Raw genomic sequence first — 19,738 nt, forward strand, 5'->3', positions numbered from 1 at the left:
TTCGTTTCCTTTATTTTAATTTCTTTCAAGGTAGTTCTGTCCATCTGTCTCAGAGTTCCTGTCAAAACCGGTGTCTACGATGTTTTAGTGCCCGTCCTTCCTCTACGGAGTGAGGCTGGCAAGTTCGCTGACGGCACATTCCGGAAGCCAACAGTCGTTGCCTGGGAAAGTGAACATTGCAGGAACTGACACACGGAAGGGAGGGCGGAAGTCATCTATCTCCGCAAACCACTCTGTCGTGCGAACTGCTCTGCTCTTCTGATGAGTCCTGAACTACTCCAACGTCAATCAAATCCTCATGAGTCAAAGTCCTTCCGACCCACAATGTGTGGCCAGACACCGGGGAGAAGGATCAACGCCTTGGACTATTGCCATGGCGGAAGTCCACAATGGTCGCAATTAATAAGGTTGCTGCTCGGGAGCTGCAGTGGTCTAGTTGCTGCCTGCCACCCGGTGTTCTGCCCGCCAATGACCACAGCTTGCAATACCCGCCCTTAACTACATTGCAGGTGCGGCATCCTGCCCATTTGGGGGTACCTGGTCGGAACACTTCTCTCCACCAATAAAAGGACCACATTGCAGCCTTCAACCTTCAGCTACAGCAGAGTTATTCTTAGATATCCGTAAGTATATGCGTTTATTTTGTGCATAACATTGTTGGCATGCTAAATCCGGACGTTAGCTTTTCGCAAGCATAAAGGTTATATTCTTAGTTACTGAATCTCATCACAGAACATGCTGAGGATCTGCGTGCACCGCCTTGATATTTATGGGTGCTTGCTAACCTCAGCACTAGAAATGTAGACTATGGGATGATATAGCTGTGATCTATGCCAGTTTTAGGATTAAGGTGTTATGAGTGGGCTTGTAGCTTACATTAGTATAACTCTAGATCCGCTGTAAATGTCCTTTCATACCTACCAGGAGGGCTGACAACATGATCCTGGTATGATTTCTAGCAAGCTTTGCCTAGAGCATGGGTACTCACAAACATTTTCCCAGGGGCCACAAATTTTGGTCTGTGGTGTGATCGAGGGCCGCACTGATGCTAGCAGCGTGGCGATCAAAGGGAGGAGGGGGCTCTGGATGGGGAGGGGTGTGGCGTTCTGGTGCGTGTAGGGGGCAGCAAAGCATATAGATCTAGTGGCTGAATCGTTCAATGTGAAACCAGAAAATGTGGCATTAATCCCAGCTTCCCCACTTTACCAAATTGTGTGATCCTAGGCAATTGTTTTATTTCACTTTCCCTTCATTTTCTTCATTACTGTATGTAGGAGGACTTCACAATGCATGACTTCAGTATGTGCGCTGTGCGAACCCTTCTCCTGTGTTTGATTTATTAAACTATGAAGTTGTTCATGTATAATAGCAAATCAGGCCAATCAAAGAGTGCAGATAACTGACTTGCCTCTTAATTCACTACTGGCATTGTTATCAAGGTCGGGGTAAGAATGAATGTTTCTGAACTTATGTTTGAAATCTATTGTTCTTAAAAAAATACCATGCACTGATATAATCTGATGTAGTAAAATGAAATGTTCCTGCATGTAAATGAAATACACTTTTTTGAATTTTTAAGAACCCTGATCATAGTTGCAGACATTTGCTGCAAAGTTTATTAAAAAAGGAAAGTGTTCCTGCAGTTAAGCGGTTCATGACAAATTCCTTACTTCCTTTCTTTATCTTCAATAGTGTTTAAATAAAGTATTGCCAGTTAAGTAGGGTAAACAGCAGCCTAGTGCTACTGCTGCCCTTGGGGCCGCATGTAAAGGTCAAAAGGGCCGCATGCGGCCCCCGGGCCGTACTTTGAGTATCACTGGCCTAGAGTGATGTCAACATTTGGGCTCTCTAAGTAGACTAAGACACGGCTGCAGGACTTTATCCCTGGCTGTGACATCGCAATAGGAACTTTAGGGGCCATATGTATGAACACATTTTCCCATATACATAGAATGGGTACAAACCTTTGATGCATCTGGCCCTTGATGCTGTAATGCTAGAAGCCTGCATTTTCAAACCTGTTTTTAGTTTTGGTGGATTTGTGTTATGGGGTGACCTTTTGCTTTAGCGGCACCAGAAAGTAAGCATGTGAAACTTTACACAAGCCGGCATGCTGGTGTGCGCTTCAGCGTGAATATGGTGCGCTAATACTGCTTGATTGATTTAAGGGGGGACTTCAGCACAAGAGTGATACTGTGCCTGCGAGTAATACTAATGTCTTAATTATATTTCTGCTAGTCTTATTACTGTAAGACATGCTCTCCTCATCATAATGCCCTTAGTATGCGGGTGATCCTTTGAAGAAAAGAAATGGTTGATAAGTGGAATGCTTGAATTAATCTCAACCACTGATTATTACCCAGGCTGCATAGTAGTCTATCATTTTTTGCCCGCCATGCCACCCCACACAGGCCACAGACCAACATGGATGCCAATTCACTGAAATGCTAGGGGTAGCGGAAGTGACATCACATGCCCTTTGACCCTCCCATTCACCAGCACACACACAAATTCACACTTACATACAGTATCTCTCATATAAACACACTATCACCCGCAAACATGCGCACAACATCCTTTTAAAAGCATTTTTTACTTATCTCAGCTGCCATGGAGGGGGACACATTCCATCTAACTGTACTCTATTTTATTATTATTCACTATTAGTGTAATAAACAATTGATAGAAATCAAAGGGAGTTGAACTCCAACTTAAAAGACGAGCTGCCAATGTGTTCCTTGCACTGAATTTGCCACCTCTGAGGCCAGGGGTTGCTAAGGCAGTACCAGGGGTAGCAAAGGGCAAGCCAGGGTCGCAGCTACTACCCCAACTGACAGAATATGTCCCCCTGACCAAGAGCACAAATAACCCTATACATTTTGTGGCCTATTTGGGGATCTTTAGTAGGGTTGGAAAGCTAGCCAGAGCGACTGGCAGTGGTTCAGACTGTTTCCAAGTACCCTCTCTGACCCTGCTATGTTTTTCTTTTTTTAACTCCTCTCCTTCCTGGAGGGGGCTAAATATGGGGCCCCTCAATGACCAAATCTTGCATAGTCTATCAGTGCAGTATTACCAGTAACCAAATTTGATGACAGCCTCTGGGAGGCAAGAAGGAATTAGAAGTGTAAAAATAAGTAGTCATGGCATTGTCACTTAATCTTTTTGTTTTGACTCAGTTCATATGATAAAAATACTGAATACGCAGGGATCGAGAATTTTGTCACAAAAAAACACGGATATGACATGTTTAATGTCACAAAAAAATACAACATATCTGACCTGTTAACCTCCAGTCCAAAAGTGCCAACAAACGACAAGGTGATGGGGTGATGAAAGGGATGATTAAAGTAATTTCAACCACTGTTAGTTACTTAAAGCCACATTCCAGTCCACTCTTTTTCATACACAATTCCACCATAGGGAGACCAGTGAGAAGCACATCTTGTTCCTGCTCCAGTAGGAACAATGCAACCTAAACGGGAAAACAAGCATTCACTTCCTTAGGCCTCAAATGTCAGGCGAGTGCGGGTGGACATCACACTTAGGGTGTGTGCTGTAACACACAGCAAGGTGATGGAGGGAACGCTTGAATTAATTTTACACACTAGGAGGCTCTCGGACTGCATTCCGGTGCATGAGTTTTAATCCACTGTGACACTGTAGGTGGTGACTAGTGGCAGCAGAGGATTCCACACGAACACTGAAGGAGGAAATAAAGGTATAGGATGAGGTACAGTGACCGCACTAATGTTATCCTTCTTGAAACCCCAGGGCACTAATTCAAGAATCTGCAGCACAACACAAACGTCCACGAGCAATAACGGGTAGGACCAGGGCCTGCTTTTACATCATGGATCTCCCAGCTGCACAGATCCACTGACGACAGTAGTGGAAGGTTATATTCCACTGTGCGCGTGACCATAAGAAATGAAGAGAATGGAAACCATGTACGGTAGTGCAATCCAAGTACGCCTTAACGGCCACCGAGGTATGGCGACTGAGCTTCCTCCACTGAAAACGGTCTACAGGACAATGGCCTACTTCAAGTAAAAATTAGACTTGGCCTTATTGGCAGCAGATGGATAAGAATGAATGGAAATAAACAAAGTGTAGTTTCTGCAAAGGAATTCTGTCTGCGTACCTATGGAGTATGCATAGCTGATTGCCACCTGGATATAGTCTTTTGCAGAAACAATCTTAAATGGGCATAAAGGGGACAGGCTGGAGAACTTGGTGAAAAAGAGAATATCCTAGGAAGGGGCAGAGCATCTTAACTGGCATCTAACCTGAATCTCAAAAACTGAGAAAAAAGGGTGCCTACAAAACCAATGCTCATTGAGGCTTTCTGGGGCTGGACTGCTACTGGTTGATCCTGAAAGGTTATGGTTTAACCAAAGGTTTTGTATCTTTTCTGGTCTATCCCGCTATAAGTCCCCAATACATGTTCTTTGCTAAATAGATTCTGGCATTAGAGGTTTTTGGGACTACAAAAATTGACGATTGTATTTCTAGGCCTCAATGTGACTAGGGTTTCATTTAATACCGGGGATGGGAGTATGGCAGTTCAAGGTTTTTTTTCAAAATGTCATCTATCTTTGGGAGACAGTGGCATTGGAGGTCTTTTCTGGAACTTCAGATTCAGCTCCTATAAGAGAAATAGGATCGAGACAGTCAGGCTGCTCTTCAACTGTGGCGTAATTGGCAACTCCTCTTTAGGATTTCTAGGCTCAGTGCTTACCCCCTTTGTGGAACTGCTCCTACTTGCGCCACTTCTCTCCTAACGTTGAAGCAACACCTGGCATCTGCAGGTATTAATCATCGTATCATTCTATGCCTGTTTTCCCAGCTATAGGCGAAATATGCCATACAGAAGGTCACTTTTGTAAGTTTTTCCAAACACAAGATTCCATTTATCTAAAGATGATGGTGCCAAGTTTAGCAATGATAGACACCTGATTATTGAACTTCTGCAGGGCTCGTTGATCATATCCAAATATGGGCATTACACAGTTTGTTTTTGGATTTCATTCAAGGTGACCTAGGAGGACAACATGGCTGTTAGCCTGGGAAGATGGGTAGTTGCATATCAGAACTACAACTTTTCCATAGTATTGGAACACGTAACTCACTGTTACTCTCTGGTAATTGTCTGGTGCCACATTTTAAATAAAAGCATCTTTGATTATATTATACACCTCTAAAAATGCACTCCTAAACTGTGTTATTCTATTCTAGTGTATACTTGACATTGTGGTTGGTGACCAGGTCCTTAACAGGATTAAATCTTTCAAGGAAAACAGAGGGTAGGCGTTCTGTTTGCCTCCTTTCACATTGGCAACCAAACCTTTACTTCGGTGTGTGCCCCAAGGGTACTCCTTAAGCCTTACTATGTTCAATGTTAATATGTTTCTCCTGGCTTCTTTGGTTGATTCTTTTAGTATCACATTTTTTTTCTATGCAGATTATATTTATTTCCTACTTTAATTTGAGAGTGACTCGTCCTCCATGTAGCAACCTTTCACGGCTTGTTTTCTGCGGTTTTGGATTGGGTGTGGGACCATCACTTAAAATGTAATTCTGAGATAACTTGTAGATTGGACCATGCCAATGCCTTGTACTTAGTCCTTCTGGAGCAAGTTATTAGAGAGCAGCAAGTGGTCCAGAACACTGCTGTACATTTGATTTTGAAATTGCCCCGACAATCCTCAGTTTCCCCCATCTCAAAGATCTTAATTGGTGGGTAGTTGTTGAGAAGATTCTCTTCAAGACTTTGCTTTTGACTCATAGGGTCTTTCATTCCTCGGAATCATGTTACTTGAGCATGGGATTCAGTTCTATCATCGATCTTGAGCACTCCATTTATCTCATGCTGCCTTGGCTGTGGCTCCCAAAATCTGATAGTCTCGGAGCAGAGGCTGCCCTTTTTCGTTTCTGGCTCCTAGGGCATGGAACTGTCTTCTGGTAGAACTCTGCACATTGAAGGCAAAGTCATTGTTCTGAAGAAAAAAAAACTGTTGCCTCATTCACAAATGTAAACTTGGACTTTAGTGTAAGTTTATTATATTTTTGGTATTCACCAACTACAAGTTAATAGCAGGCTTACGACTGCAGAGTCTCCCCAACTAGTGAAGAGAACTCCACACATAAAAAGTTAGGACAGTCTTATCTTTTTATGTGCAAAGTCGTCACTGAAAGTTTAATTTAGCTATGTGTAATTTAAACCTCTGTTTTTAAGTGATTTTTAGGGTTTTTGTAATGTAAAGTTATATTTTATTACCAAATGTAAAGTCAACCCCTTCTGTACATGGTCCTTAGCCATGCATGGCAGGGGGCCTGGCCTGTGGCCAGGCCCGGCACCCACCCCCCACAGGCAGCCAACCCTATGCCTCACACAGCTTTAGGCCACGCTCAGCTAAGAGTTGGCCACAGGGCCGGGCCTGCGGCTAGGCCCTGCATTCAACCCATTGGCGCAGCACCTCTCCTCAGGTCACTTCATACCCTCAGGGAGGGCATCTATGGCTCCCTCCCCGATCCACTTTGGTCTCCAGGGACCCAATCACCCAAGGCCTTTGTTTTTTTGAGGGAAGGAGCACACAACCCATCCTCCCCAATCCACTTTGGGACCCGGGTACACCATCTCCTGAGGCCTTTGTTTCTTTATTAAGAGGAAGAAAGCATGCAGCCTCCCTCCACGAGCCATGAATTAAAGACCCACTGGCCCTCACCCGCCTCGGGAGGGGGGTAAAGAGGGTCAAACTTTATTTAAATAAAAACCCCAAAGGTTTTTGTAAAAAAATATTTTGGCCGCGTGGGGGAGGGAGCAGGGTATCCCTACTCTGTCCTCTTATGTTTTTTTTTTAAATCAAACTGAGACAATTCCAAAGTGGTATTCAGAATAGCAATCAACCTTTAATAAACACAGTTCACCAGTAGTCATGTATTACTGACATTTAATTCTCATTATGGATATGGTATCCAATAAATAAATAAATATATATATATATATATATATATATATATATATATATATATATATAATTATATAAATAAATAAATAAATGCAGAATAATCCCGATTCATTTCAGGCTGAAGCACTTTGCAAGGGATAAATTGTCCTGAAAATATTTTGAATGATAAATCAAATGATACTGGAGTCCCTTGGACAAAGAGTGACATGAAATGAGAAAATTAACACAAAAAATCAACATTATGGTGCCCTTATTAGGTGTGAAAAACTGTGAAAAACTATATAAAAGAACAAGTGCCTGTGTTTTTCAACAGGTAAAACAAGTACTTTTGGACTGATGTGCCTATTATCCTTTCTCAGGTGCTCGATTCGATCACTTACCCAAATTATGGCAGTGACAAAATGTTGCACTATTAAGACTTATTACACCCACAAAAACTTGCACTCCCTGTGAATATTATTACATTTGGGGTGGTACCTCCATGATTCAACATATGTGTGCGTCTTAGTAAGATGCCTGGTCCAACTTACTAGCCTACTTCATGGGTCTTCCCCTTCTAAAATTTTTAAACAAGTGTATTGACCTCACAAATATGTTTTGTCGATAATACGCATAGTGCCCAATAATGCATTTCAACTGCATCATAAAAGTTCAATAAATCAGTCTCCGTGCACTCACCAGGGTAGTCGTAAGTGTTTGCTGGAGCACCAGTGGAGGTCTTCTTCCCGCCTCAGGTTCAGAAACCACAAGTGCTCTGGTAAGACACCACAACGTCTCCCACCACTAGAAGTCGACTGGACCTTTGGACTCAATGAGGAGTGTGGTAATCAGAATCATTCAACACAAATCAATTACATAAGAACCATAAACAATTCTATACACTATGAACAATTTCAACACCAAATAAAACTCCAAACTGAATAAAGTTTTCATAGCTTTATTACAATCCCAAAATCAATGTAACGGATATGGTGCTCAAAACTAAGTTATAAACATACATGAATACCATAAGCTGACCAAAACGTCTAAAGAGATCAAGTCTACTAAACATCAATACTGTTAAACACTCCAAGAGAATGACATAAATTAGCAAGACCATGATATGCACATTAATTTCAGATTTCAAAGCAGATGATGGTGACATCAGTAAATCATCAAAATTCAATTTAAGAATCAATTTATCAGGGCTGGGCCATCCTTACCTCTAACACAAATTTGGACTTTCATGTGTAGGAGTGGGCTAGCACATGTAGGCAAAACATAAAGTAAAGACATACATTATTTGGAAAAATCATCTAACTAGGGTTGCTCACTATAAAAATATGCTGGTGTAATTATCTAAGCTGAAAAACAAACAAGAAACCACATTTAGCTTATACCTCTCCTTATGGGACAGCAGACAGGGAAGTTTAATCAAGTACATCGTTCACCTTCTCGCGACATCAATAGACAGTAGCATCAGGACACTGCAAAACACGGGTTGGACATAGGACAGGTCAGCAGTTCAGAATCGAGTTGGGCATATTAGTACTGAACAGCACAAGCAAGTGGGGCAATTAGGACTAAAAAGAAACTCACAACATAAAGACTAAATATGGCAGAAGACTTGGAGAGGGACAGGAGGTGATAGCATGAACATTCAAGAAGAACTCTCGGGCTTTGGCAGACAGCAGCAGACTCCAAGCAGGAGTATACTAACTAAACTTTCAAAAGTCTCTCACTAATTACAAAAATCCATGGGTTTTTGATTGGTCCTCCAGGTGGGGTCATTTTACGCACAAGATTCAGCATCCAGTGGTAGCCGCTGACACCATCATGTTTGCAACTATTCCGGATTCTCTCAGAGGAAGTATTTAGTCAATTTCAGTGAATGAAGAAAGTTCCACCAAAATATTAATTTTCTAGTTGATTGTTACTTTGGGATCCTTTCTCACGGCACACAGGAAGAGCTGAACAATTCTCACATGAAAATTAAGGCTTCTTGTCTGGTTTGACAGATAGAGCAAATATTGTTACTTAATTAACATTGAAATATGTTCTCTGTCTTCTATGCAGTAGAACATTCAACATCACATCAGCAACCTTTGGGAAAATTCATGTCAAAGGGAATAGAATAAACAAGTAATTTTCCTCTATTGCTGCAGAAATGAATATTTGGGCCTAGCCTAGCTAAGAAAGTCTAAATGCATATTAATACACAGAAATCCTATTGCGCAAGTTATAGTTACATGAGATAACTCTAACTATAAATGGTGAATTTCTATGGACTGATATGTTTAAAATGTGAGCCTTACTATAATGTCCTTGTAACGTTTTTAAGTGAAGTATATATATATATACAAATATTACATTGATATTATCCAGGATGTTATCAAAGATGTCATGGTTACCGTAATTTTTGGGATAATTAGCAGTGCATGGTGAGGGCACAATTGCTAAGAATAAAATGTATCATCTCGGATATATATATTTTCACTTAAAAAACCAAAGGTTACAGGGACATTATAGTTAGATCCTGAATTTGCACGCACAAAACCATAGAAATTCAGCAGTTGTAGTTATCTCAAGTAACTATAACTCCTGCCCTAAGGTAACTATAACTTGCGCACCCACCATGCACAGTTTTCTTATCAAATCTTGCAGTGATATATATATAACATCCCTGTAACATTTTCTAAGTGAATGTCTATGTTTTTTTAACGTTAAGTAATTTAATTATTTTTCGTTAATCTAAACCTTACTGCACACAGCCCTTGCCCATGCACAACAGGGGTTGGCTGCAGGGCCTGTCCTCCGGTCAGGCCCTGCAGCCTTCCCCTAATAAACACCCAAAAACATATGTGAGTGAGTGGGTCTGTGAGTCGGGGTGTGAATGTCTGACTGGGCCTGTGAGGGGGTGCATGAGTGTCTGAGCGGGCCTGTTAGTGAGTGAGTGCATGAGTGGCTGAGAGGTTCTGTGAGTGGATGGATGAGTTTCTGAGTGAATGAGTTAGTGCATGTGTGGCTGACTGGATCTGTGAGTGGAAGCATGATTCTCTGAGTGAGTGCGTGAGTGCCTGAGTGGGTCTGTAAATGGGTGTATGAGTGTCTGAGTGGGTCTGTGAGTCTGTGTGTGAGTCTCTGAGTGGGCCTCTGATTGGGTGTATGACTGCCTGAGTGGGTCTGTGAGTGGGTGCGCGAGCCACTGAGTGGGTGTGTGAGTGTCAGACAGTCCGTCCCTCAAATGCTGATTCCTGTTTATAAACTACCTTACTTCAAAAATGTGTATCTTACCACCAGAGAATCAAACCGCTTGTTTAGAATCTGATACTCTCATTTTTAACAGTGCAGTGCAGTTGTGAAAATGAAAGGAATAAAATAAACATTGGAGTAAATAAATATTTCAGGTGTTTTTTTGCTTTTATGAACTGTATTCACTGTTTTGAACCATTTAACCATACACAGATGGTTAAACTGTGACTAAATTTAATTGATAATCAAGATATCGATTTTGGTACAACCCAGATTTTGTTGGTGTTTGCTTATTTCACAATGTGTCAATTATCTATCTATCTATCTATCTATCTATCTATCTATCTATCTATCTATCTATCTATCTATCTATCTATCTATCTATCTATCTATCTATCTATCTTATGTCGAACTAGCTGGACCTGTCTCTCTCTCTCAGCCCCGCGATCTGTCCAAATAGTAACCCACCTATAGCTATTTGTCTATCTAATGTATGAAGACATACAACCTGTCTGTCTGCCTATCTGTATTTACCTGTTTCTCTGCCCCCTGACCCCTCTCTCGCACACATGCGCCCATTGTATCTCTCTTCCTTCGTACTGCCCTCTGTATTTCAAACTTGCTTTAATTGTATGCTCTCTTTAGCTCTTCCTTACCAGTGCAGGAAGTGCGTATCGCAACAGTATCATTTATATTTCTGCACACTGCCACTGAGCGATCTCCAGCGTTCTAACAAAGGGTGTGTTCCGTGATATGCATGGTTAGGTGAAAGTATCATGACGGAAGGTATTAGGCGCCTCTTGAAAATACTGTTGTCTTGTGAGGCACTTGGAAGGAGCCGTGCACACCCTCTAGAGTACAGAGATGGAGTACGGTCTAGCTTCCAATGCCGGAGGTGAAGTGGCCGCCAATATCTGCCCTCTTCTGGCCTACCCCGGGAGCTGCGTATTAGACGAAAGCAAATACAATGTGAGAGGAGAGAAAGTTCACAGCATTTGGACCGACATTTTATCGGCTGTCTTTCACACCGTCACCTGCATTTCAGCGCAAATTCAACTTTTAGAGCCTGAGGTCTTTGGAGCATTCACATGTTTGTGAATGATATCAAAACCCATCCTGACAACATGTAAACCTTACTGCCTCCATGAAGCCTTCACCTAGTGTTGTGCAAAAGTATGAATGCCATTTGCTCCTGGGACATGACCCACCCTGGGGCTTTGTAGAAAACATGGGCAGGAGTCCACACTTGTTTTTTTTCCATTTGTGCCACAAATTTGCTGCAAAATGTAAAACAAAATGTTTTTTTTTGCCTTGATGGGGTAATAGGGGTACCCAGGACCAAGGCTTAGGAGTTCATGGTATTTATACCCTGCCCCCTTTTCCTTATTTTTGATCTTTTTGTTTGTGACTTGGCTGAGACTGAGTCACAAAATGGTTGCCAACACTTAATGGTTCAAGTGTTGACAGCCAATCAGATCACTGCATGAGAGCGGGAGCATTTGTGAATTATTTGGGCCCCCAGATATACAAATTTGGATTTCCTTTAATATCTCAAAAACTACTGAACAGATTTACACCAAATAACAAAAAGCGTGCTTTCTGGACTAAGAGCTACCTTTCTGCCAAATTTGGTGTAATCTATCCAATGGTTCGGGCTGTAGTTGTGTCTAACGTCTCTATGGGAAATAACATGGGAAATGCACTTTTATTGATCCCCCTTTTTCTCGGCCCCTGCTTGATGGATCACCTCAAAACTTTTCATACACAACAGGACACTTTTGTGGGAAATTTTATGAATATTTCTCAAACAGCTCCAAAGATATAGCCAAGTAAAAAAACACGCTTTTCCTATGGAAACTAGGTCCTAGCTATAACTACCTACTGGCGACTGCCAATAGGTAATATATATACATATAAAAAAAGTGTCTTCATTTGCTTTGATTTTTAAATCTGTGTTTGCTTTCCTAACTGCTGATATGTTCTAAAGTATGTGTACAGTTCTTTTAAAGGTACTTATAGTTTGCTGTGTATTACAGAAAATGACACCCTACAGACTTTCCTTTCAAATAAGCAGCATTTGAACTCTGCCTTTGAAAGGCAGCAAATGTGACAAGATAAACACCAAATGTAAAGGCTTATTTATTTATTACTCTTCCACAACCCACCAGAAATTGGGTAGCAACCCACCAGTAGGTTCCAACCCACAGTTTAGGAAAAGCTGATATAGAAGTTATGTGTGTTTTACTACAATCCCAAATATTCTACATTTCTTTCTAAGGTATGATATCTTGATACGTAAAGTAATCTTGATTCTTAAAGCAATTCCCAGATGGAAGTGGATAATAAATATGTAATGTATATGTAATGTAAAGTACTGTGAAGACAGGATGTTTCATGTTGTATATGTTATAGAAAAACAAATTGACTTCGCGTGTTAGAAATGACATTGTTAATAAAATAGCATTCCTGTACTTCCATGGAAGAGAAAATCAATGATTGCTAATTAATAACATTTTGATTAGGATCTGTGATATATGTAAAGATATATTTCTAAAGAAACCATATGCATCAGAGCGTTAGTATGCCAAAATAGCTAGATATAATGCCTCAGAATATTTCACACAATTTGCCTTTAATTATATCATTACCTTGCATGATTCACTTGCTGTTGCCGTGTAATTTGTTTTTCCTATGTTGCATAATTATGTCATCATTACTGCATAATCTGGACCAACCTACGGCCTAATTTCAGTCATCCTTCTTTTGGATTTAGGCGTTTTGACAAGAAACTAAGCTCTGACTTATAAACTGAAACGCCCAGTTACAGAATAGAGGAAGAGTGGAGGGAAGGGCAGGTCTCATGTCAGCTCCGTGGGATACAGATGTTGCCTGGCCTCTGTCCTCATTTAGAAAATGAAGGGCTTGAAGCTCAGTCTTGCTGACTTGGGACAGAGGGGTGGGCGATAGAGATGCCCAGGGTGAGTGGGATGGGACATGAAGGCCAGAACGTGTTGGCAATGGAATGCAATTGGGTTATGAAGAAGAGTTTGTTGAGGTAGGTGAAGGGGAGATTGCTAACAAGTCCATGGAGATTGTTAATGAGCTCTGCAAGATCATAAACTACCCAGAGTGACAACTGCGGATGGACCATGTGTCGGGTTGGAAGCACCTGGGAAGCCCAAGGAGGACAACAGTCCTAAAGATGTTAGTGTCTTACAGGTTTCTAGGACGAGGAGGACACTGTCGTCACAAAGCAGAATGTATGGATGTGATTGCCGTGGCAGATAAAAGGTTGTTATAAAACAAGGCAAGTCAAGCCATTCCATACACCAAGCTGGAAATTCACTGTGCAGTCATTGACTGTCTGATCGTGTGAGAGAGCAAAGTACACCATTAATAATGCTGCCATGTAAGTCCTCCCTGTGCACCAGTGTGACATGTAATCACCTAAGACAGTGTCAAGTACTTTTCCCTGGCTTAAAGCCATTTTCGTTACTGTGCACCAAAGTGTGTACTATTTTGGCAAGCCTAGCTGTCAGCACTTTAGCTTGGACCTGGACCTCAACATTTATTAGTGCTAATGGCTCATATGAAGAACATTCTTCGGGGTCTGCCCGGCTTCAGAATCGCTGATGAGGTGGCTTCCCTTAGGTCATAAGGCAGTGTATCTGTGTTGGGCGCCTCATCGAACAGTAGCTGCAGGTGTGGTACTATCAGTGAGGCATACTTTTTAAGGAATTCCCCAGGGAGTCAGTTTTTTCCAGGGGTTTTAGCAGAGAGCATACATGTGGTTGGTTGATGGATCTCTTTTTCAGAGTTAGGGAGGTCCAAATATGTTCTGTTAGTAGCGGACAGAGTGTTAAGGATGACGCTACCTACAATTGGGTGTTCCAATTCAATTTGTGGCAAGTTTTGTCCACAATACAGCTTCCTATAGTATCAAGCAGAGGATTTTGCATTTCTGTTGGCATCTGCAACCTGGCATCTGTTTGAATTTAGTACAGCGGAGACAATTTTTTATCCGTTTTAGTACAGCGGAGACAATTTTTTATCCGTCTCCCAGTTACTAGACCAGGACAGCAGCTTTCCCAATTTATGTCCACACTCTATTTTGTGTTGTGTGAGAAGCCAGTCAGAATGGGCAGAGTCTAGCATTGTCCACCTCCATGTGGGTTTCACTGCTTCGAGTTGCCCAAGAGTGGTTTCTTTTTATATCACCCAACTGGGACTCTAAAATTCGAATTCATCCCTCTAGTTCTTCAGCCATGCACTTCTTGTATTTCTCTTTATTCTTACAATCTGACACAACGTCTCTCTGATTACTATTTAAAAGGCTGCTTATAAGGTCACCTGTGATGGAGTATCTCAAGTGTGATCTAGACAAGGTCAACGGATCTTTTCACCTTAGCAGAAGGGGTGGAGACAAAGTCAGCATAATCAAATCAAACATTTAAATTTATGGTATGACCACTGTGGCCACACAAGGAAAACCCAAGTCGGGAATAAAGTTAAGCAGTTTTATTACAAGCTTAGACTTAGGTCAATGTAGACAAATCTCAAGACAAAACTATAACGGTACAGAGTTATCACTGAATGTCCAAGTCTGGGGAACAAACAAAGCTTAACTAGCATCCAACAGACTAAAAGTTCTATCAATGTAAACACTAGAACCTGGTGTTCTGATAAGAAACGCTCACCAGTTCTTCTAAGTATTTGCATAAATTTCAGTTATCCAATTAATTCTCAAAGCAAAAGGGAATCCCTTAAAGGTACAAAGTCCCATTTCAAATAGTGCTACAAGGCATGGGGACAAAATGTAACAAGGAAATAAAGTACAAAAAGAATTTGGAAAACTGACATCTGGGACAGGATAAAGCTAACTAAAGTTGACAAAACGTAAGTAAAATGGAAAGTGTAAGCATGCTAGAAGCTCAGTCAAGAGTTTTCTCATGGGTCAAAAGAAAAATCCAAGCCTTCTCATCTCAGAATTTAGGTGTGGGGCAAGGGAAATTTGGTCTGTAACTCTCAAAGTCCAAATGGTGTCATCTCAAAGTCAAAAAGAAGTCTGCTGCTAATGCAACTGGGGATCAGTAAATTAAAGTCAAAAGTGCACAATGATTTGTCCATCCCTCACACCACACAAATCAGAAGGTTGAACTGTTCAATCATAATCCATCATATGACAGTCATTTGAAACATCAGGAAAGATGCCCCTTACCAACATGACAAAGGCATCCATCTTCCACTCCTGCACGATTTGAAACAATTGTATATCGTCTATGTCCACAGTTCCTCGATGTACCATATTCAAGGTTACTTCCTCAGGCTATCTATGCATAACACAGTACTACATCTGTTTCCAAGCTAACATTCTATGGGAGCGAAACCTGAATGAAATGACATGTTAGCAAGAATGACTAAACATTTTCTCCACACAATTTATGAAACTTGGCCTTGCAGGCCTCACATAGGCTAACTAAAGTGCATTAAAATGGCACATTCATTATGATAGGTAAAGCACATATAACATGTAAAATCATAAATTCATCATAGCTTTATTAGTGTTCATGTTACAGTAATTGCAAAAGCAAAATAGCCTGTTAAATCATTTCAATAACTATCACGGAGAACTACATTTTCAACATTAACATGTAACATTTAAAAAAAATTCTTCTATAAATTCATTATTATTTTAGTGAAAAATATTAATTAACACAATGGGGAAACATATGGAATCACATTAGTTGATTATACTTGAAGTTTCAGGTCTATACCACATCACTTTAGATTTCTTTTCTACAGTGAATTCTCTTTAATATGGGTTTCAGGGCACCAATTTACAGTTAACTTGTTAGAAATAATAAAATGTAAACCCTGTCATATATAGATGATTATTGTAATGTCAAAATAGCAGTAACACTTCAGCTATATCACCTGTGAGAAAATCAAACCTGCATTAATCTAGGAGTACTCAACATTGTATTTCTCCAGGAAGTCTCTGAGTTGTTGTCACCATGCATTTGACCTTCACACACCTTTTGGCCCCTTATCAGATTCTCTGAAGCTTTATTTATCTGGGGAATGGTCGGAGAGACCACTCTGGAGAATATAAACCTTTGAAATGGCTGTGGATTCCACTGTTGGAAGAAAAATGTAGTCAGTGCATGAGGATGAATGATGGGCACAATGGAAGTGCGTGTACTACCTTGCTGTTCCATGACATTCATACCATGTGCCAAATAAAGCTAGCAAGGAAGCCCATTTGGTTAAGATCAACATTCTACTTATGTGTGCTTGGCTGTCTAATGCAGGATTCATCACTACATTGAAGTCTCCACCAATAACAATAATTCCCAGAGGTGATATCAGTTTAAGGGCCTTATTACGACCCTGGCGAACGTGGTGGTGGCAGTTGGACCCCTGCCAATGTGGCAGTCTGACCGCCACATTACGACCGCAGTGGTAGCACCGTCGTTGGACCGCCAGCACCGCCACTTTTTGTCAAAACAACGGTGTGGCGGTGCTGGCGTTCTGCAAGCAGCGCTGCCCTGGGGATTACGACTCCTTTCTCTGTCAGTGGTTTCATGGTGGTAGCACTGCAATGAAACGGCTGGCGGAGATGGGGTGCAGATAGCCCCAGGGGGGCCCCTGCACTGCCCATGTACTTGGCGTGGGCAGTGCAGGGGCCCCCTGGCCATCCCCATCATAATGTTCACAGTCTGCTTTGCAGACAGTGAACATTGTGATGGGTGCTGGTGCACCCTATGCACTACAGCATTGCTGCTGGCTCTGATGTAGGCTATTTCCAGCAGGGCCAATGGGCGGAAACTCTGTTTCTGCCTGCTGACCCAGCGGAAAACTCGTAATGGGGCTGGCGATGAGGCACCCACACAGGCGGCAACCTACCTGTTGGGACTTCGGTGGACAGGCTTTTCCATCTGCCGGAGTCATAATGACCCCCTAATTGTACTTTTCAATAACCCCTATAATCCAAGGATGCACTTTCTGCTGTCTCCTGACTATCACATATCTACCTAGGAAGTCTGATTGAGTTGTTATTGAGATGAATGGAAAGGCTCTCAGATTAGGACAGTGACTCTCCTGGAGCCCCATGAAATCCTGGGTGGAATATCCTTGTGTGTCTCCTGAGGCCTAGAGAGTCACACTTGGAGCCCACCAAGTGTGCTTCTTGAAAGAATAAGGCATCTGGAGCATGTTTTTTTAGCATAAAGCACGACTGCTCATCTTTTAATCTTATTATTCAGCCAGTTTACATTCCAAGACGTAATACAGTGGTGACCTGCTGTTATATCATGAACATCAATGCTGGTTGTCCACATAGTTAGCAATGGCTCTTTTGGGAAGTTGTTAACAGGACCGGTCTATAGTGCTGTTTAGATACTTTGAGGACTGTATGATGTCTTTCCCATAGAATCTCGGTGATGCTGGTGTCTCAAACTGAGCCTTGGATTGGTACTGTGCCATGTTATGCTTACTGTTCGAACACTGATCACAGAAAACAATGAATTAACAAACCTCTCATGAATAAGTAACTTTCCATTTCCTCCTAACTCCCCATACTCTATACTTCCTCATGTCACCCACAATAGAAATTAACTTTCAATATGTTAGCGCTTACAGCGTGGAGTGCTTAGATGCAATAGTTCTTCCCCACCTCCCATACCAATCATTGCATCTCAGAGTGGGCCTGCTCACATACACACTTCCATATATCTCCTAAGATATGGTATCAGGGCTGGGGTGAGCAAGCCTTGTGCCTGAGTAATACAGTTATAGACAGACGCCGCCTGGGTGCTTACTTTCTTCAGGGTCATCTCTGTTTCTGGTGCGCTAGATGGCAAGCGCTATCTCTCGCTACTCAGCGGTTGTTTCCTACAGTCAAGGTCCTCCCACTGCTCTTGTTCCATGGAGTCTCTCCCGTTGTAATCGCCTCTATGCTGGATAGTGCTTTCTTCCTGTCCCGCCCGGAGCCACTGGATTTGATTCCTTTGCGGCTGTGAATGTCCCTCCTGTCTTATCACAACTGATGAAGATCTGGATTGTTACGCTTTTTGCTGCAGGACTATCTTCTCTTTCACCCGGAACTGGGTGCAGCATTCGGGGTCTCGAAGAAAAAGCACCCACAACTGAAAGTGGCTTGGAGCGTGGCGGGTAACATTAATACGTAATCCAGTTGTATGGCTATAGGTTTTTGCTTAACCGCTGTAAAGAGGCGCCGTTGCTGTTGCATTGTGCTAGTATAGTCTGGAAAAAACATTGCTTGGTGTTCTATCATTTTATGACTTCTGTTACTTTTGAGGTCTAGCATGTAGCCCCCCTACTGAAATGCCAACAAACAAAAGAGCTTGATAGACCCAGGGGCATCATCACCCGCCCCCTCCTGCACACACAAAGACTTTATTGCTTTGTTTATAGCTCCTTTTACTTTGCTAAAAGATTGCTGTTTCGGAGCAGAAACTCAAAAATACCACAGTAAGAAAATATTATGATAGAGCCTGGGGTAGTGGAACAACTGTAGCAAGAGAGCATGGAAGAAAGAAGGAACGATGAGGGATGGATGGAAGGGAAACGGATGGATAGACAGATGTAGAGAAAGTGAGGTATGGTTGAATGATGGTTGGGGAAAATGAGTGGAAAGAAGGAGGGATGGCTGGAGAGAAAAATGGATGTTCAGACATTGGTGAATGCAGGAAGAGACTGATAGGTAGGAGGCTTTAAAGCAATATGGAAAGATACACGAAGAGATAAAAGAAAGGGCAGAAGCATGGATGGATGAATGAATAATGGAGGGAGAAATTAACAAAAAGACAAACATGGATTGTGAGAAGGGAGGATGGATGAAAGAAGAATAGCAAGAATAAAGTATGTGTAGATAGATGGGAAAAGGGACTGAAAGAAAGTTGGTGAAAAAGAAGGAAAGACTGACAAGAAAAGATAGAAGTAAGGATCAAGGGAAGAAGGGAAGAAAGGAAGAAAAGGGTCTGAAAGAAAGGACATTTCAGAATTTCCTCAGAGGAAGTTCTCCCCTGAATGCCTGTGGGGCTTCTTCCCCTTACTCGAGTATTGCCATTTGGGGTATGGTTCAATGTGAGTTAGGGGCATTTTATTTTTCTGGATACTCCTTTGGATAAAACGTTTGACTGTGGAAAGATTAATCAAATAATCCAATTTTAGTCATGTTAATGAAGTCATAGATATTAGCTTGGGTACGTACCTTTTGATAAAGGATGCTGTACCCTCATCCTCGTTGATGGTCTGCTTCATAAAAGGGTCTGCTCCTCACTCGTGGCAGGATGTTTCAAAGGCCTAGGTGGGCTCCATCTAGGAGCTGTTTTCAGAGAAGATTTATTAGGATTGGTATACTCAAATTGGATTCCACACCTGTCTAAATACTATCCTTGAACTTCCTCTATTCTTTAAGAGGATTACTTGGAACATCTGGGTGGTTTAAAATTACCTAGTGGTAGACAAAAACAGTTTTACTCTAGTCTCCCTGGGGTCAGTTAAAAAACAGTGAG

The 19,738-nt window shown here is 41.7% G+C and overlaps 1 protein-coding gene across 1 annotated transcript in view; it reads left to right on the forward strand.

Annotated features, from left to right (window-relative positions):
- The first annotated feature begins 271 nt into the window (after positions 1–271).
- Positions 272–19,738, forward strand: part of HSD3B7 (hydroxy-delta-5-steroid dehydrogenase, 3 beta- and steroid delta-isomerase 7) — a 450,561-nt gene continuing 431,094 nt past the window's right edge. Inside the window, exon 1 of the mRNA XM_069244179.1 lies at positions 272–623. The gene's annotated coding sequence lies outside the window, so the exon portion shown is untranslated. The remainder of the gene's footprint in view (positions 624–19,738) is intronic.

This window comes from Pleurodeles waltl, chromosome 7, assembly GCF_031143425.1.
Source record: "Pleurodeles waltl isolate 20211129_DDA chromosome 7, aPleWal1.hap1.20221129, whole genome shotgun sequence".
Classification (NCBI taxonomy): Eukaryota; Metazoa; Chordata; class Amphibia; order Caudata; family Salamandridae; genus Pleurodeles; species Pleurodeles waltl.